We start from the raw sequence: 19,932 nt of genomic DNA, 5'->3' as shown, positions 1-19,932 counted from the left end.
AATGCCAGGTTGTGTGAAGCTAGATCTCTTGCATTTGCTTTGCAAGGATCCCAACATTAAGAAAGATTGGCTGACGTATATTTTAAATGAAGTCCTGGATCTCCTCGGTAAGAACGTGTTTGTTTGCTTGCTTCATTTTACCGATGATTCTTTCACAAAAAAAGACACTGTTCGATGCAGGTTTTGCATCGACTTGAATTAAAAATTGATGCACTGCCAACTATATTGGACCTAATAGTGATGTCGCAACAAACAAGTGTCTGTTAATTGTTTTGCATCATATGTAACAGACTGTTAGATGTGTACTGAGTATTTAATTTGATCCTAGTGATTTTAGATGCTCGTGTATTAGTTTTAATGCACAGGGATCTCTAAGCAGCATATATTTTCTTCTGTTGGCATGATGGCACAATTGCCACAGATGCACCTAAAGAGTATTGATATCAATATATTTAGACAATCTCTTTCCTTTTTAATGAAAACATGACTTTAAATGAACAACGTATGGGTTTGTCACTACACTGAATATATGATGAAAGCTGATTATATGATGAACGACAGTGCGACAAACACCGGTGAATGTATCCTGTATACGTTTACATGTTGCACAGTAAGTGTATCATTTCACAGTTATAAATTTGATAGCACCATGTATTCACACATTATTTAGTACTGTCATGCATTACTAAGCATTTGTAAAACACTGAAAAGTTTCCCCGTTAAAATGCCCCAACTATGTAACAAGATACACACTATTGTGTCACGTCTTGGTTTAAACAAGAATAAAAGTAATCCACAAATAGACAAGTAAATTACAGTGATCGCCACACTGTCACAAACTGTCCGTGGTGGTAGTGGAGGGGGTTCATTTTCTTCAAATTCGGGATCAGACTCTGGCTCAAACATGTGTGGATGAATTCCTGCGGTTGTCATTTTTTTTTTTACCTTCAGTTTTCAAAACAACCCCACATGCTTGTAATGGCGGGGGCGTTTACACTTACAACATGCAAAGATGTTGCCCAATCACAGCAGTCAGCGGTTACACTGAAGTCTTCAAGAACACACACCCCAAAAAATTTAGCATTTCAATCAGAGGCACAAAAACATAGAAAATGACCACCTATTCCTAAATTAATGAAAAAAATCACACTAACATTAAAAGTGGACCTCAAGAAACATTATAAAATACATATCCTATTCATGAAATTCATAATTTGTCTTTTTAAAATGTCAAGTAAACATGTTAGTCAGACTGAAGTCATACCAGTCTGGTTATCAGACCTAGATTATGCAATTGTGGCTCGGCTCCGTCCAGCTTGTATACATGTCAATCAGACTGCAATTGAACTCCTAATTTATGCAAATGCTCCCAGAAACAGAAGTGACATGCAATGTGCATTTAACCGGTGAATTGAACGCAAAAAAGGAAGGCAACAACAAATGGACAAAATTACAAAATGTCCTATTGCATAGTCCCTTCATAGACTCTGAGATCTTTTGAGCACTGAAAGTGTGCAGCAAAATTGTTATTTATTTTTATTCAGAACACCTTTTCCGTAATTTTTATTGGAAATTCAGTCTTTAAGCAATCTTGCAGTTTGGCTATTATGATTGTTCTTCCTCCCTTCCCCTTAGCAGTAGTATCAAAAGGATAACTGGTGCATACTATGGACAAAGTTAGCATGCTAGATTAGCATTAGCGTTATAATTGCAGTTTGAATGAACTCATTTTGAATTTAATACAAACATGAATTATATTGTTAAATTAAAATATTTTATATTTTTGGATATCCCACAATATGGTGAAATTAACTATTCCTATGCTTTATAGTGGTAGTGGTCTTAAGCACATAACTGGTAATCGGGCAATCAGAAGGTCACTGGTTCGATACCCACAGCCACCACCATTGTGTCCTTGAGCAAGGTACTTAACTCCAGGTTGTCCGGGGGGATTGTCCCTGTTATAAGGGCTCTGTAAGTCGCTTTGGATAAAATCGCCAAATGCATAAATGTAAATAAATGTTAACGCAATTTCATGACATCCTATAAATTGATGGAATGTGAAATCTGTATTTTTTTTTTAAAATCTATGTGATTTAAAATTATGAAATTGAAACATGAAATAAAATAAACGCACTTAGTAGAGCATGTGAAGTAATAAAAAGACTCTACATATGTGAAAATACCCTCTTCCTGGTTTGCTTAATATCTTTTTCAGTTTTCAGTGGCTTTATGCTTCTGCTTTTTGTCTTGAAAAATCTGGCAGGTAAAAAACGAAATGTACTTGCCAATAGTGATTCTTTCTTCAACATGTCCATAGAGGGTTGAATTGCTCAAAACTTTAGAATAAATAATAGAAGCTCCAAAACAGAGCTGTACTTAACCGCTTATGTGCATCCTGAATGCAGAATAACACACGTGCTTTGATGGCAGTCACAGCAGCACATAAAAGGACTTAACCTAAAACATTAGAGACAAAACGTCTTGCTGATGGTTTTACTGTGTTGACTGTTATTCACTGATAAACACAGCAAGCTATCATCGTGCAAGAACACTCTCTGAGAAGTTGTCACAATTAATTTGAGAATTGCATTTCCCAATTGGGGTTGAGAACATTGGATTTCTTGTGGCTCTTTTCTGTTCAGACTACAAACAACTGAACACATTTTTGTTGGATACGCCAAACTGTCTGTCTGAACAAAGCCTATGAATCAAGAGTGAGATTGCAGGATAGTGTCCAGCTCTGTGGGAGCTGTACAAACTGCTCTCTATCGATTTAGTGTTTTATCAAAAAGCTGAGCTGACATCATGATTGCTTGAATAATGATGTCTGCAAATGTCACTATTCTCCAGATGTGATGAAAGAACAATAACAGATCACAAGCACAAACTGCCACCAGAGCACTTCCTATTCACCAAAACCAAACAATCACAGCAGCACATGACATGAGCTATTGGCAGAAGCTGGGCTTAAAGGTACGCTTTATCCAAAATGAAAATTCTTCCATCATTTTCTGACCCTCATGTTATTCCAAACCCACATTACTTTTTCTAATGTGAAACACAAATGGAGATGTTTGAATGAATGATTGCCTCAGTTACTATTCACTTTTATGACATCTTTTTTTTATTTCTCTCCATAAAATAAAAGTGAGTGGTCACTGAGGCTGTCAGTCCCTAACATTCATCCTGACATCTCCTTTTGTGTTCTACTGAAAGGAAATAAGTCATAATGAGGGTGAGAAAATTGACAATTTTCATATGTGGGTGAGCTATTCCTTTATATTCTATTCAAATTATAAATGAAGGCATTAGCGTTAAAAGATGTCAGCATTGGCACTTTTAAAACAACAAAGAATGTTTAGCTACTAACAGAATATTTAGCTAATGCCATAATTTTCATCACATATGCTAGATTAGTCAAACACTTTAATGTCAAGAAAGATTTTTGGGAATGCCTTGGGTAGCTACATCGCTTAAACTGGTTACAAAAAAAATATTTTGTTTTAAAATATATATATTTTTTTAGACACAGGAAAGTTTACCATTAACTTTGGGATGAATAATAGAGATGTGGTTCTTTTGGTTTTCACATTGTTTTCCATTTTCATAAGATTGCTCGTTTCTGATGCCGCATTTGCCAAAGTGATGTGGTTTGTTTTGTGAAAGCTGTTTTGTAGTAGTCCGCATTCTTCATTAAATCCTGGTGAACTGCCTTAAAGAGCTTTGCTTTGGTGTGTTGACGTATTTCCTACTGAAAAAGGAATTTGAGACAGGACTGTTAGAATGGCTCATCCTAATTTTTAATCGCCAATAGGCTTTTGTTAAAGAAATACTGATGGCTTTGGCAAGACAGGGTTTCAAATGAATCGACTTCATGGAGATTAATGGAATTGAAGCAACTAATGCATGTAATGTGAATGTATGCAATGTCAATCAAAAGGGGCTCTCACGTAGCCCAAAGCTTTGTTTCTTTGGCTCGAATTTGGATGCTCACTGAACGTTATGAAAATGATAGGTCTATGAGAAGCTTAATACAGATTCCTATCTAAATATAGTAATCATCTGGTTAGAGTTCTGGGCACTGTCATACTGCCATTTTGTATCATGCAATTTGTGACTGCCATAGAAACAAACAGAGTACTGGAACTGATTTGAACCACCCTTTGGAAGAAGGAAAAGAGAGAGGGAATAACTCCTTGAACACACTCACTCTAATCTCCTTTTGTTAACTATATTTATTTAAGCCAGCGTTTCTCAACGGGGGCGTTTGGACAGTGTTGGGGGGCGGTGTGAACGAGGCAGCAGAGAGGGGGGCGCTCAGGCACAAATGGGGGGGCGTTACTCAGAGGTACTCAACAGGCGGCCTGCGCAAAAATCTTTTCAGCTCTTCTCCTTAGCCTATGTCTTCGTCTTGCTCTGATTACTGCTGCCACTTCACCAGGAGGATATGCCAGGAGAGCCGCTTCCTAAGTTACACATGCTTTTAAGAGGCGGAGAATTTTCAGCGCAAAATAGAGGCGCGCTTTCACCGGCTTTTTCTGTACATAACGCGGAATACATAATTAGGCGCAATACATAATTAGCCACTTTCCCCTTGTCCATCCCATGAATGCATATGCATGACACGAAAAGCGCATTTTGCCATTTTCAATTGCGACAGGCAATCTGCGCTTTCATCTCGGTGCGTCCCGTTCGTACATACCTCGCCATGGTTTTATGCACACTTTGCGAAACAAATACGCCTGAAGTGGGCGCAAAAGCGTTAGTACATCTGGCCCTGAGAATTTTAATTGTAATGTGATGATCGGGTGCAGATATCTAATCGGAGAAAATCATTGGTGATGGTGAGTTTGTTTTTAACAGCTGATTCGGGTGACGTTAGAGCTGATCCGCGCATCTCTACTCTGCAATGTGTAATTGGCCAGTGGGAATAATAAAGTCATAATTGTCTTTGTTCGTCATTTGAAATCAAATGACCGTTTGTAGGCTATTCAAATTTGAAGCCTAGTATATATTGCCTAATTGAGTGCGCGAACGACCGCTGCTTTTTCATTGGCCATTTAGGTTAGTTACGTTATTGTTCACGTGATTGGTTCATCTTAAAAAAAAAAATTGTGTGAGAGCCTGAATTTGTTTGAATTTCTAAATACATTTGCAATACCTATCAAACAATCCATGTGTTTTTGCATTTTTTTCCAAACACAATATTACTCAACTTGAGGCTTTTACATGTAGTTTAAATACAATAAGAAACTTCTGTTTCAGTTTTTTTTTTTTACCAAAAACTCAGGCTTCAGGTATCAGTGTTGCAATTGTTTGGCTGTAATAGTATTTCTGAAGTGTTTTTGTTTTTTTTAGGGGGGGGGGCGTTAAGAGGATCATGAAGAGGTCAGGGGGGTGTTTGTTCAAAAAAGGTTGAGAACCACTGATTTAAGCCTATTTATTTGAGTGTTAAACTGCAGGGTCACTTTACTCGCATATGTCTTGTTAATAAATCTGTTAAATAAGAACATGTCTTTTTTTTTTATTGCCATTATAGTTAAGCCTATACAATAAGCCCAGTATATCTGTATAATGTGTCATGCAAATTTAGACCTATCATTCAAGTAGACTGCAGAGACTATTGCTTTCAATTATATTTTTTAACACTTATTTATCCTCTGAAATATTGTACAATGGCTTTCCAATGATCAAAATACATAAATGCAATTAATGAATTGTTTTTTTTTTTTAATTTATTTATTATAAATTGAAAGATGCAAGAAAGATACGTTTGATTTGCACTTAATGGACTCCAGTGGTTCAAAGCTTTTTAATTTTTTTTTACACCTACTTGGATATCAATGCTTTTGCTTTTAGGTGTTTGTCTAGGAACCCTGTCACCTTTTTAACTTGTGATAGGTTTGCAGGGATGACTTTTAAATATGAAACTAAATTATGAAATAAATGCTCTCATGACAACAAAACGTTTGTCACAAAGATTCAACATTCGGAACAAGTTCAGGCTGCAAATAGGTGACCGTTACATTGTTTAACATGATTCTAGGCTGTTCTTTAACATGCAAAGATTCAGCACTTGATAAACAGTAAAGCAATGTTTTTTCCCCTTCTGCTCTAGGGGGCTGCTGTGCCTTGTTAAAACTGTGTATGTTTATTATAATACTCTTACAAATGTTGTCTATGATGTTTATAATATACAGCCTATTGCAACAATGCTTCTTAGGAAAATAAATTGTATAGAGAGCAGCTTCGGGTCCGGTTCGGGCTGAAGTGGGTACTCTGAAGGGAATATTGCATTACTGTATGCTTTTTACTGTATGCTTTTTTACTATAAGCTAACAGTCTTGTGGAAGGGCCCTTCAAGAAAAGATACATTTTCTCACTTTAGTTTGGAACAAGCTTTTGAGGGGCGATTAGCATGCTACCTGGATTTAATTCCATTGAAATTCTGGAATTTCTGTGTTGTCTGCCAGCAAACCATAGGCTTATTTCCGAACTGTTAGCAATACAAGCCAGTGGCTGAAAACGTAAACCAAAACATCAAGTTACTGTGTGAACTCAACCTGTTAAACCAGTTGGTTATACTGTATACTATCAAATATCTGGAAAATAAAGCTTCATGTTTTTGAGAATTGTTTATTTACTTAGGAAGTCTCCTTTAGATCTGCTGAGCTGTTATTGAAGTGAGACCTGAAGAAGAAACGCAGACCAGAGATTAATCTTTTCATAAACAAATCCTCCAGGAGTTTAGTTTATGTTAGGACTATCAAACAATTATACTACTTAAACAAATAAATTACAATACATGGCAATTAATCGCATATATCATTATTTGCTAAAAATAAATCCCCCAAATGAAGACAATTCGATATGAAGGATGCATAATAATTCAAATAAATTTAATACAGGGTATCTGTGGGTCCTTAAAGTCTTAAATTACAAGTCTTACATTTAATTTGCTGTGGTCTTAAATTGTGGGCGGGAATAGAGGAGATGCTTAAACCTGAGTCAAAATCATCTCTCTCTTTCGTGCATCCGTCATTTAAAATAAATAAATTGATCAATTGTCACACATTATACATATATTTCTGCATATACATGGTGAAATTATTTATTTTTCACATATCCCAGCTAAGCTGGGGTCAGAGTGCAGAGTCAGCCATGATACGGCGCCCCTGGAGCAGATAGGTTCAAGGGCCTTGCTCAAGGGCCCAACAGTGGTGTCTTGGTGTTTTTTGGGGCTTGAACCCCTGACCTTCTGGTCAGTAACCCAGAGCCTTAACCGCTGAGCCACCACGGCCCCCCGTGCAGCTGACGTTTAGTGTGAGCACGCGCAGAGAAGCGCATTTTTACTGAACTTGCGATGTTACGCATGTATAAACCCGTTAATCCGAAATGCAAATGGCATTATTTTGCATCTCTAACACTAGTCAACATTATATTTTGCAAGCACGCGAGTTTGGAGCGGTCTTTTGACGCCTTTCAAATCGTTGCGCTTATTTTACACTACCTTTGACAATAATTGTATAGCTAACAGAACTAATCCGCTGCAGAGTTATACCTGTTATATCTCTCATCTCCATCTCTCTTGATCTTGGGCTGCCAACGCAATTGACACTTCTCACAGCACGTGTCCCTTTTCTCACGCAGTGATAACGTCGCGGAGCAAAGAGACAGCGAATTATTCAGGCCAATCAGGAGGAAAGCAGCAGCATAAACGGACATTTTTAAGGTAACTGAGTTTTTATTTGAGATTTTACTTCCCCATGAATTACCCTCATGCTGTTGCAAACCTGTATGACTTATTTCAGTGGATACTGAAATAGGGTGTTTCAGTCACCATTCACTTACATTGACAAACAAGATGCATTGACAGTGATTTGAGACTGAGACTACAAGTTTTGTTTAACATCTCCTTTTTTGTTCCTTGGTCAGAGAAATTTATTCAGACTTAAGGGTGAGCAGTGATGATGGAAATTAAATTTTTAAATGAACTGCCCTGTTAAAGTATTTGTTAAAGGTATTTGCCAAGACAAACTATATAAATGTTATTCAGCATATGCTAGACCTTATTCACAGCAGCGGTGTCTTTGATTTTTAATGACAATGACAAAAGGCTGTGCGGGATAGACATTGTTATTTTAGTTAATTACATAATTTGCAATGCTTCATGGGATTGTTGTTTCACGAGGGCACAAAGGCACAGTCTTTTACCGTTGTCTTTTTGTCAGATTTTCAAATAGTGTTTTGCCTAAAAGTAGGGCTGGGCGATAAAACGAAATATATATATCACTATAAAGAAAATCCACGATAAACTTAAGGAATTTTAGATATTTACTGCATATTGCTAAAACACAAGCAGTTCGGCTTTCTCAGGCTGCGTTTTAAGCTTGCTCCTCACCGCTGCCAATCCTACGATCCACTTTGCGATCATGACGCTCGACTTTCATAGGAATGAATTGAGAACACTCGGCTTCGTTCACAATGCACCAGTGGTAACGTAGGGTCATACTGGATGAACTTGCTAATGCTAGCTGCCTTTCTAACAATTGGGTAACGTCAGACACCGGATTGATTCCATCCACACCGCAAGACATTATGACAATGGTTGCGCCCTCTCATCGTCTCTAGTGAATAGCGCGACAGAACAACAGTGATGTGGACAACAGCTCTGATCTTTTTGCACTGTAATCTTGAATATTGTTCTCTAGAAACAAACATACATCAATTCTGCCCTGTCCCGCACCGCATGCGTTGTGTTCCATGCATGTGTGTAGACATGAAGCGCCGCATGAGTTAAGGTGTTTTCAAAGCACCTTTTAGACCATAATGTTTTTCCCTTCTAAATGTATCTTTATTAATCAGTATGTTACGAGACTTTAACAATAAATAAATCGATTTCTGTTCTAATTTTGTGAAAATTAATTAGATGTCTGGAATGGATAAGGAAAGACTAAAATTACTAGTTGGTAGACTAGTCTCTCACTTTAATGAAAATATACAAAACGTTTTCTAAATTCTCTCGGGACACCCCTGAACCCACATTCAGCATCATGCCACAGTCACAAGGGCTTCTATGCCCCATACTTGGGTATCTGAATCTAAAGAAATATAAAAAATATTTAATATTAATGTAAAAATATTCCAACAAATACTGGACTGCTGTCACTATGCTTCAGAACAAACAGATGATCTTTTAACATTCATTTTCCATTGATAAACTGTAAAAGATGGTAAAATTGGTAAAAGATCCCGCAGCCCCCCACTGCTTTAGCTGTCTCTGGACCCCCTGTGCAGTTTTGTAGAGACTATTTTGACTGTTTAGAATTTTTTTTCTTTTTCTTCCGTCAACTTTGGAAATTTTGTTTTTTTTTTAGCATTGTCTAAATGTATATCGTGATAAATATCAATATCGAGCAATATGAAAATGATTATCGTGTTAAAAATTTTAGCCATATGACCCAGCCCTACCTAAAAGCAAAATTTGTAATATTGTGAATCTCCTCGGATCTGGTTGGTTTTGTTCATAGCTTACAACTCTATGGAGGATTTTATGAAACGTCAATGGTAAAAAATACTTCTGGAACCCAGACCGCAAATAAGGTGGGCGAGTAATTTTGTGCTCTGTTGCAAAAATAAGCATTGTTTTGAAATTGCTTTTCTGAATACACTCTCCTTTTGCCATGGGTTGAACAAACATATTGTTCTACCCCCAACACAGGCCATTTGTTGGGTCATTGTTGCTGTGCAAGACTGGTTGGGATGCTCAAATAAACAACACCCTGATAGTTTACGCTTTTCTGAAATCAATATACATATGGCTTGCTTAATTGTTTCTGCATTTTATGTATATTTTTGGCCGATACCAATTAAAAAAAGTCCTATAGCGATATCATGGATATTTGGCGCTTACCTTATTTTGTTATCAGATCACTCTTTTTTACTTTTTTACATTTCTAACAAGAAGTTATTTCAATTAAAAATGGATTGGATCTGTTACTGGATCTATATTTTAAAGAGAGATGCGCTGAAAGATAAATAAGATAAGAGATACAAAAAATATCTAAATATGATGGCATGATGATTGATATGAAAGAAGGTTATTTTGTACTTTTAAAATAGTGTTTAAACTTTTGCAGTTCAAAATAACAGAACTCACAGTTTACATGTACTGTGTGTACTCTATATAATAAGGATACCCGATATATCGGTGGCCGATATATTATTGGCCTATAAAGGCAGAGACTCGGGCAGCACCAAGCGACTGTGTGCGTGGCCATACACAGTTTCTTTGTGTGAGTGAGGGATTGTATTGTGTGTTTTGTTTTAATGTTTGTTACATGCTGTTTATCACCTCATTTTGGTTTAATGCATTATTACAGCTGTTAGAAGTTGATTATTCTCTCTCTGTCAGCAAGTCATCAGGATTGCAGTTAACAATCATATTAATGGGCACCATACAATTTATGCAAGTGTATTATTTATTTCTCATTCAATTCAGCATGCATTTGTTTTATAGGCACATATCAGTTACATCTGCCAAAACTTAAATAGCAGCAAGTCCAAATTCCAATCTTTTAAATGACCGGTTTCTTTCAAAAGAAAAATTCCAGGTTAAAGGATTACAAATGAAAACGTAATTTTTTTTTATTTTGAAATATCGGTTATTGTATCGACCACAATGAGCTGTGAATTATCGTATCTGCCCAGAAATTCCATATTTGTGCATCCCATGTAAAATAAAATATATATATATATATATATTTTTTTTTTATTATTATTTATCTATTTATTTATTTTCTGCCTGCATGATTTGGACAAATATTAAAAAAATATTGCGACTTGAACTGCGATTTATGATAGTAATGTTTTCCACATGTTCAACTGCAAAAATACTACTGGGGATTTCACAATTGAGCCTTCTTAAAAAGAACTAAATTGAAACCTCTTTTCAGTTCAATCACAAACAAATAAATATATAAACTGTGAAACAAATTCTTCTTCATATCCAAATGTTACCATCCACTGTGTACCTGTTTTCGTCCATTTTGTGACAGGATCTCAGCCCACTAATCATCAACATTTAGTTTTTGAAACAGTCAACTTGAATATTAGGGATGCTCCAATCAGGATTTTAACATCCGATACCGATCTCCAATTTTTTTCCATCATCAATTGATGCTGATCATTTAACTTTTTATCAGCAGCTGTCAAAACTGGTTATATATACACTCACCTAAAGGATTATTAGGAACACCGGTTCAATTTCTCATTAATGCAATTATCTAATCAACCAATCACATGGCAGTTGCTTCAATGCATTTAGGGGTGTGGTCCTGGTCAAGACAATCTCCTGAACTCCAAACTGAATGTCAGAATGGGAAAGAAAGGTGATTTTAAGCAATTTTGAGCGTGGCATGGTTGTTGGTGCCAGACGGGCCGGTTTGAGTATTTCACAATCTGCTCAGTTACTGGGATTTTCACGCACAACCATTTCTAGGGTTTACAAAGAATGGTGTGAAACGGGAAAAACATCCAGTATCGCGGCAGTCCTGTGGGCTGAAAATGCCTTGTTGATGCTAGAGGTCAGAGGAGAATGGGCCGACTGATTCAAGCTGATAGAAGAGCAACTTTGCCTGAAATAACCACTCGTTACAACCGAGGTATGCAGCAAAGCATTTGTGAAGCCACAACACGCACAACCTTGAGGCGGATGGGCTACAACACCAGAAGACCCCACCGGGTACCACCCATCTCCACTACAAATAGGAAAAAGAGGCTACAATTTGCAAGAGCTCACCAAAATTGGACAGTTGAAGACTGGAAAAATGTTGCCTGGTCTGATGAGTCTCGATTTCTGTTGAGACATTCAGATGGTAGAGTCAGAATTTGGCGTAAACAGAATGAGAACATGGATCCATCATGCCTTGTTACCACTGTGCAGGCTGGTGGTGGTGGTGTAATTGTGTGGGGGATGTTTTCTTGGCACACTTTAGGCCCCTTAGTGCCAATTGGGCATCGTTTAAATGCCACGGCCTACCTGAGCATTGTTTCTGACCATGTCCATCCCTTTATGGCCACCATGTACCCATCCTCTGATGGCTACTTCCAGCAGGATAATGCACCATGTCACAAATCTCGAATCATTTCAAATTGGTTTCTTGAACATGACAATGAGTTCACTGTACTAAAATGGCCCCCACAGTCACCAGATCTCAACCCAATAGAGCATCTGTGGGATGTGGTGGAACGGGAGCTTCGTGCCCTGGATGTGCATCCCACAAATCTCTATCAACTGCAAGATGCTATCCTATCAATATGGGCCAACATTTCTAAAGAATGCTTTCAGCACCTTGTTGAATCAATGCCACGTAGAATTAAGGCAGTTCTGAAGGCGAAAGGGGGTCAAACACAGTATTAGTATGGTGTTCCTAATAATCCTTTAGGTGAGTGTAAATATATATATATATATATAAGCTTTTTGCTCAATGTCACTGTAAACTAAATTTACCTGTTGGTGATTGATTGAATAATTCAGTAAACACAAAATAGAATTTTATAATTTCTAGGTCTTAAGAACTTGTAGGCTTATACAAACTATTCTTTACTGTATATAAGAGTCCTAAAGAATGAGGCTTAATGTCAAACTGAAGTTGAAATGATATTGAAGTTGAACTGACAATTGTAATTCAGTTTAAAGTCAAGATTTTTATTAGTTTGTCACCATTTAATTCGATTTTATTCATTATTTTATTATATTAAATTTAGCAATGCATTATATTATAGTAGCTAAATATTTTATATAGATATATTATATGTATGTTCCTTCCTTTTCATTTTGTTGGTAATATTAGTTCCACTTTCACTTGTTTCCACGGGGAGTGTAATAAGGGCGACATGCTCTCTCGTGAGATAAACAAATGAAAGGAGACTGGAAGAAGAGATTTTCTGGACTCTACAGGTGTTACTGTTAATGCTGTTTGTTCAGCAATCATTTAATAAAGATGTTTGAATTATACCCCATCTTGTATTCTGCGTTGTTATTATTATGATACTTTTGCCTTGCGGAGACTGAGATGCTGCAACCGCAGATAATAATAAAAAATGCTTCACGCAGGACACGCCAGTTTAGTGTAAATAAAGCGTTTAGCGCACGTAAGCAAACCGAACCGAACTCTGAGCACTTCTGTTACTCTAAGCATGAGAGGGAGTTGTGGAGCACAGAACCGCTCTGAAAACACTGTAACAATGTTCTAACTTAATATAGACTGGACAGAGCAGCGCAAATAAACTTTGAAGGGAGTAGACTATTTATTGAATTAAATCGCAGCCCTTTGCAATTTAATATTTGCACAAGGTCATGTCGCGGTTTCGATTTTATTTCGATTAATTGTGCAGCCCTAATAAATAAATATATATATATTATATATAACGTTACAAATTTATACCATGCATATGTTGAGCAATTCCATGGAAATGTCAAACAAATCGTGTAAAAATAAAAGTTTTAACCAAAGGAACAAAACTAGAGATGCACCGATTGACCGGCCCAGGGACCGGAATTAGCCGATTTTCCGCATACTCGGCCGGACCGGTAACCGGCCGGTCAGTCTCACGTCTTTCCGATTCCAAGCCGGTCCGTTTTGTTGCCAGCGGCGCAGGCAATAACGTCACAGCCGCACGTAATCATGTCATTGGCGTGGAAGATCTTCACTGTGAGTGAAGAATACATAAAGTTCGAAATGTGTAATAATTGTTAGGCCAAAGTAAACCGTGGGGGAACCACGACAATAACTTTCGGAACAACAAACCTAATTAGACATTTAAAACACCATCACCCAGCTGAAAATGCCCATTTTAAAAAAGAAGCTAAAAAGGGAAAGCGGCTAAAGCTAGCCAGAGCTCAGAGCCAGTCACAAGTCAGCAGCCTCTCCTATCATTCCTTGGTATGAGCAGCAAAAAGACCAAAGCAATTACGAGGAAAATTATGGAAGTCATAGCTCTGGATGACCAGCTGTTCTCCATAGTTGAGGACAGAGGGATCAGAAATCTGATAAATTTCCACGATACAGAGTAGGAGGTTATTTTCCGACGTCGCATTGCCCGAGTTGTTTAATCTCGTGTCATGTCACACGGTTACAAGCATACCTGTCAACATTTGGGTACACAAATCCGAGATAGGGGAAGTGGGGTGCTGGATGGCAGAGGCAGGCTAAATACTACACAAATTGTGCCGTTGTGATTTAATGTGCTGAGTAATGTAATTTTTCTCACCGTGTCCGATATTAAAATCAGTGTGACACACATTGCAAAAGGCGTGGGCATTGTCGATATGGCTTCGGGATATGAAATTAAATTCTTCCATCCAGCTGTTGTTAAATGTACATGTATATTTTGTTTTTTCACCGGAGCACCAGCTGTGTCTCCTCCCATCTACCAGTGATGCTTGATTTAACATCCCCGTCTACTGCCTGCACAGATATCAACAGCGCAAATGGGTTTTGGTTGCCAGGTTGAGGTCATAAATGATTTGTAATGTGTATGATGTGTCGATTGTGTGAGTAGGATGCGTTTCATTCAAGATCTGGCAATTGGACCACCTTGGAATAATATATTGATGTGATTATTCATATAATGTGGTTTGGGCCATACAAATTACAGTATTTTTTGGGGAGAAATAACAAAACGGGAGACTCCCGGGAAAAACAGGAGCGTTGACAGGTATGGTTACAAGCCGTTCCCGAAGCAGTGCTCAGTTTTACAACTGATATTTGGACATCTAACGTAAGTGGAGCGTATTGGACACTTCAGTTTTTCAGATCTTTGGAATTGTTTTGTTAGATGAGAAAAAGGTCCATTTATAAAAAGTGGAAAATGACATCTGTTATATAAAGTAACTCATTTGCAGTTAATTGTTATTTCTACCCCTTTCCAGTCACAAAGCACTTTATTTTGAGAGTTGTTTAAGTGAGAGAAGATCCTGTAACTTAGTGCAATTTGGGGGAAATTGTAATGTTTAATAATTTATTTTATTATGAAAATAAAATGTGGCATTGAAGAAAGGTAGATTTTGTTTGTATATGCGGTCAATAATAGTTCTTAGAAAGAAAATCGGAATCTGAAAAAATCGGTATCGGCAGGTCGCACTTCCAAAAAATTGGAAATATGGACAATATGGACCTCTTTTGCCAATGTGGGGGAAAAAGAACCATACTTTAACTTTTTTAAACACAAGAAGTTTGGTTCTGCCAGCAAACAAAGTCAAAGGCTGTTCAGGGGTATGTTTAGTCCGCTGCTGAGGAAACCAATACACCCAATGCTTCTCTGCATACCTCCCTGCCTGTCTATATGAAATGGGAGGTTTCACTGTGTGAGTGGGCTTAGAGTTGAGGAAAATAATCGAAACTCGTAGGACTGCAGCTGCCCACACACATTCATATAAAGCTGCATGCATCCCTGACTGCACAAGCTGCACACCTCAAAATGCACCCACATCTCCATAGGTGTCCAAGGAGATGAGTGCACAATGATGTCTTGTACAATGATGTCTACACATCATCCAAAAAAATACATGCATGTTCGTTGTTGGTATGTTTTTGTTTCTGTATGAATGCCAAGTATCAATGTCCAAATAATGTAATGTGCTCTTAGATAATGAAAATGATGTTGGCATACTATTCATTTATAGCTTTTAGACTTTAAACCTCTGGGGTCGGCGGATGTGCCGGCGCGTCCTGCTGGATATTTTCGTCATTACAGCAGAAACAACTTAAAATACTCCGTAATTTTTGGGTATACAGATAAGTGTAAGACATCATTAGAAACTAGAAAGGGTCTACTTTTACTTGTGTACACTCACAGTAACAAAACCTTGTGCTTTTGTAAAATAAAGAAAATAAAAAGGGTGAGCTATCAGACGACTCTGTGTTCATCAGCATATTTCTGAAACGCGTCACAAAAATGAACTGAAACTCCGCAGATACTTATCACACAAACATAAAACATATATGTCTTAAGAAAGCTTCAAATGTCTACTTTTAAATAAAACAATTCAAATTTTAAACAAATATTCTCCTGCAATGTAATCTGTATGAAGCAAAGCGATGTACAGTTTCTTCTGGCTCAATTCATTAAAGCTAATGTGATCACACCCACCAGGAGAGCGCGGCATTCATACGCTAATGTGCTGTGGCGATCAATGCAAATGGTGAACGCCCCCGACGGTGAGGTTTAATGTAAACACAACACAACTGAACTTTTCTGCACGTTTGTAACGATACACAGGCGACCAAACTCCTGGATAGTAAGGAAGAGTTAACATTTTCCTCAGAAGAAGAGCGGGACTCCGATGAACATTTGTATTTTGAAGAGAGACTTGATCCAGCCGGGGATACAGTTTCAGACTTAAAATGACTTAACGTTTTTTTTTTTTTTTTTAAAAACCATGCATTAATGTTATTTTCTCAAAAATACAAGCAGTTCACACATGTTGCTCACATATTATTGTAGCCCAGTTTGTGCTGAATACAGTGTTATCTGACATTAGCCATTAATATGTTTTTAAGCAACTGAAAAAAGCACAAATGTCAAGGTATGTCACAACATATCCAGGGCTCAAAACACCCTCAGACCTCAGAGGGTTAAGTAACAAGTAGTGGCTTCTTGATTGTTCCTGCACCTCTTTTATTTATTTGTTGTTTGTATATCAATTGGTGGCATAACTACTGGCAGTGGGGGCGGGGCAGTCGTTCTAGGGCCCCCCTCACGTGACAGCAGTGCCTCCTCAATATAATTCTCAAAGTAATGACTCTTAGAGCCAATGCTTTTGAATCTGCAGCATGAAACACTGAGTGTCCAGTGTAGTTCCATTCCATATGCAAGAAATATGTTCCTTATTTTATAAAAAAAAAAAAAAAGTGTGATATCCAATTACGTTGTCAACCCCCAGGTGGAGGGATCAGTGAAAATTCTTTATTGGGTTTGCTTTTAAAAATTAAATAATTTATTGAAAAATGGCAAACTTAAACCAAAGATATTTCTAAATTCAAATTGCACTTCAAATGAAATGACAAAGCAATTAAAATAATGAAGTGGTCAAAAAATTGTAGGCCTGTATCCACAAGTATCTGTCTACAACAGGTGGAAAATTACTATTTTGAGATCTCTAAGTGCATGTGTTTTATGAGACACTCCCGCTGCATGCATTGGAACAAACAGTGAGTCAGAGATGCACAGCAACGGCTTTACTTTTATCAGTTTTTCAAAATTTTACACAGTGTTTCTTCAAGCGCACGTCTTTGTGTCAAACAGCATTTTGACATGTCATGTCACTCCAAGACGTCTTACAGTCAGCCCACCACAGTGGCAGGTAGAAGATCACAATTACCCGCATGTGCATGTTATAGGCTACCCCCATTTGGTGGGTGCTAATTTCATACCCTGGGCTACTACTGTATTTTATATATTTGCTGACTTCCCAGCTCCATGGTTTTGTAATTTCCTGATATTGTCAGTCATCGTCTGTCAATGAGTGTTGCAATAGGCATCAGGACGATGTAATGGAATATCACCGATGTCTGACCAATATCCCATCGCCCAGCCCTATAGTGGAACAACATATGCTGATATGACTACAATTTTTAAGCTGCTCTGAATTCCTATGATGGCGATTTGACAGATTGAAATCAAGATTGGTAAACTCTGCGGAAAGTATGCTATCATTCATCAATTCACAGAATTCCTAACAAATGAGGCATGGCCGTTTTGTGCTCGCTCAGCCTTTGAATATGACATTATAGACTCCCATTCAGCTCTGGGTTTGCTTCCATAAGTCTTAAAGTTTTTAGTTCTTAATTTAATAACACAATTATGCCTATTTTACATTAAGAGCTGGCGGAATGATTCAGTTACTTTTGCTGTGTTTAAAGTAAAATGCCATTTTGTAATGTATTTATCTGTCCTGTTCTGTAAACACATTTGAAGTGATTCAAAAAGCTGGCCTGATGGTACGGTCCGTATATGGAATTTAAGTTTGGTTCATCTCCAGAGTGCTCACATTTTTTAGCTTTCATGAATGTTCCTTTTAGAGGCTGTTCGTTAAACTATTTGTACTGTCATAATTCCCATGTGTAATAGCACACGTAGCCTATTGTTTTGGGTAAACTCCCCCTGGCTTTATAAATGACAAATATATATATATTTTTTATTAGATTAGATATTTTGATAAAAATCTGAAGTTTTGTTGCAGCCTCACAATTCATTTAGGATTTTATAAAAAGGAATATCAGATTTTGTTTGTAGTTTATATTTTTGTCTGTTTATACAACCTTTGGAGCGCACGTACTTCAGATTTATTGGAGTGTGTCATTTAATTGGGCTGTTGGCACTTGGTCTAATTCTTCCAGGAAAGTATTGGGGCAGATTATTTTAAACATAGATGGACAGTGTTTAGAGTGGATGAGATATGCTTTGTTATGTCTTTGCTAAAGTCTTGTAACTAAAAGGACCTTTTATAATGGACCGCCTGTATCCATTCATGTTCATAACACTAGAGTTTAATAGACATCGGTATAGGTTACCCAAAACTAGAGCTGACCGATATCTGCATTTTGAAACCAATACTGATTTTTAGAGTGGGGACACTTCACCGATTACCAATATGGTGGCCGATATAGTTAATTTGAGCTGGAATGAAAACAGATCTTTTCTATATGTATTGTTCACTGATATGACTATGCAAAGGTACTCGGAAGGCTGCTTTCTTAAATATTTTTATAAAATAATTTTTGACATTATTATTATACATTGTCAAAAAATTCTTGAAATGAACACTGAGAAAATAAAGAATAAAAGCTAAACAAATAGCAGTACTGTATGTTTAGTATCAGTCAAATGCTGACCATTAAAATAAAGAATGAATAAAAATAAAATATAGCTAAATAAACATCAGTATTACTGTTCAGTATCTGTCAAATGCTGAATATTTTAATACTGCCAGTCAATTAGGGGCAGGTTGTAAAATAAGAAGCATTTACACCTGCCGAGTCAAGAGAAAAACGGCAGCAGTGACGTTACACCGTATTCTGCTATACAAGTTCAGGGGAAACATTCAACGGTAACCAGACTTTTAAATATTACATTTTATAAATGCAACAACTGGAATTGTTCGATTGAAGGGGGTACCAATCTGCGAATCCTGAATAAAACAGTTTGGTGAATACATGTTTACACATTAGGTTCCACTCAGCTGACAAGCAATGAAAGTAGCTAAGTGGTTAGCTTGTTAGCTATAAGCTCGTTGTCGAGGAGAGTAAATGACGGACATTGTTTATTTACTTCCCTGCATTGCATCTCACCAACTAGGGAACAACGTAGTGTGAAATCAACACTCGACAGACACAATAAACCAATGCACTGTTGTCTGCTGCTCTGATGTTTACCTTTCAATCTGTTAGGTTACTGACTGCATTGACAAACTATAGCTGGCTAATATAGCAAACAGATGTGATAAATATGAGTGACATGGTTGTCAGGGAAGGGGTTAACGTTATATTAGTTATATTGAAAAGGGGATATGATGGGGTCATTGTTTATTAACTTTCCAGTATGTATTTCACAAACTTGTTAACAATTTACCATGAATACACCACTTACCTCCACACTGTCAGCAGAATCACGTCAGCTCAGCTCTGTAAACAATAGAGTCGGAGCTCGTTCTGCTTGACAAACTATGTTATGAAAACAATTCTAAATTTCTGCATTATACGTTATGAAAAAAGTTAATTTCTGTGCATATCAGAAAACATATACACCGATATATCTGTAAAAGGCCAATATCGGCCGACCGATAAATCGGCACTACCCAAAACACACAGTTCTCTTGTACTGGTCATCATTTGACCTTGTAGTCTGAATGGGCGATAAGGATTT

At 37.3% G+C, this 19,932-nt stretch overlaps 1 protein-coding gene across 3 annotated transcripts in view; it reads left to right on the top strand.

Moving 5' to 3' along the window:
- Positions 1 to 19,932, top strand: part of ncalda (neurocalcin delta a) — an 85,757-nt gene that overhangs the window by 15,246 nt on the left and 50,579 nt on the right. For 2 of the 3 annotated variants that reach the window (XM_052143681.1, XM_052143683.1), the window contains one exon: positions 7,654 to 7,735. The exons of the other annotated variant lie outside the window; for it this stretch is intronic. The gene's annotated coding sequence lies outside the window, so the exon portion shown is untranslated. The remainder of the gene's footprint in view (positions 1 to 7,653; positions 7,736 to 19,932) is intronic. 3 annotated transcript variants of the gene reach the window in all.

Source organism: Xyrauchen texanus, chromosome 15, assembly GCF_025860055.1.
Source record: "Xyrauchen texanus isolate HMW12.3.18 chromosome 15, RBS_HiC_50CHRs, whole genome shotgun sequence".
NCBI lineage: Eukaryota > Metazoa > Chordata > Actinopteri > Cypriniformes > Catostomidae > Xyrauchen > Xyrauchen texanus.
This window is presented reverse-complemented; position numbering and strand designations above follow the sequence as displayed.